The sequence below is a fragment of the Schistocerca cancellata genome, unplaced genomic scaffold (assembly GCF_023864275.1).
Source record: "Schistocerca cancellata isolate TAMUIC-IGC-003103 unplaced genomic scaffold, iqSchCanc2.1 HiC_scaffold_592, whole genome shotgun sequence".
NCBI classification, from domain to species: Eukaryota; Metazoa; Arthropoda; class Insecta; order Orthoptera; family Acrididae; genus Schistocerca; species Schistocerca cancellata.
The window spans coordinates 112,501-113,655 of NW_026046604.1; positions in this window are offsets into that span (position 1 = coordinate 112,501).

The window sequence follows — 1,155 nt, forward strand, 5'->3', positions numbered from 1 at the left end:
CTGCAATGTAGCTGTTATGGGAGACGGCACGTGGCTGAGTGCACAACATTTGGACCGTATGGTTCGCTGTTGTTGGGCGCAGTCGTACGGTCACACATGTGCCACAGCGTATCATTCAGTACATACGGACCTATGTGCAGTACAATGTGAGGATTAAGCTTACGATATCAGCGGACAGTGGACACAGGCCGTACCACGACGTAGACTGAGCGCTTCGACATGCGAATGCCAGTGAACAGCTGCGAAGGGCATTGAACACGCAAGCACCTGAACGACCAGCGTGCGAAGGCAGGGTGGAGGGGGGGGGGCGATGTACATCCTGCAGTTGTCCACATTACAGTGTACAGCGGGAGCATGTAAAAAGTAAGCAACACTTGCGAAGTGTTCAACATGAAACGACACACAAGAGGGTGGGCGGTGCGAGTAGCGAACTATATTCAGAGGGTTGTGGTTAGACAACACTAGATTAATGTAACGTGTCATATGCCAATTACAGAGCAGGTTAAGGCACAACGTGGGTTAGGTTAAGGCACAACGTGGGTTAGGTTAAGGCACAACGTGGGTTAGGTTAAGGCACAACGTGGGTTAGGTTAAGGCACAACGTGGGTTAGGTTAAGGCACAACGTGGGTTAGGTTAAGGCACAACGTGGGTTAGGTTAAGGCACAACGTGGGTTAGGTTAAGGCACAACGTGGGTTAGGTTAAGGCACAACGTGGGTTAGGTTAAGGCACAACGTGGGTTAGGTTAAGGCACAACGTGGGTTAGGTTAAGGCACAACGTGGGTTAGGTTAAGGCACAACGTGGGTTAGGTTAAGGCACAACGTGGGTTACGTTAAGGCACAACGTGGGTTACGTTAAGGCACAACGTGGGTTACGTTAAGGCACAACGTGGGTTACGTTAAGGCACAACGTGGGTTACGTTAAGGCACAACGTGGGTTACGTTAAGGCACAACGTGGGTTACGTTAAGGCACAACGTGGGTTACGTTAAGGCACAACGTGGGTTAGGTTAAGGCACAACGTGGGTTAGGTTAAGGCACAACGTGGGTTAGGTTAAGGCACAACGTGGGTTAGGTTAAGGCACAACGTGGGTTACGTTAAGGCACAACGTGGGTTACGTTAAGGCACAACGTGGGTTACGTTAAGGCACAACGTG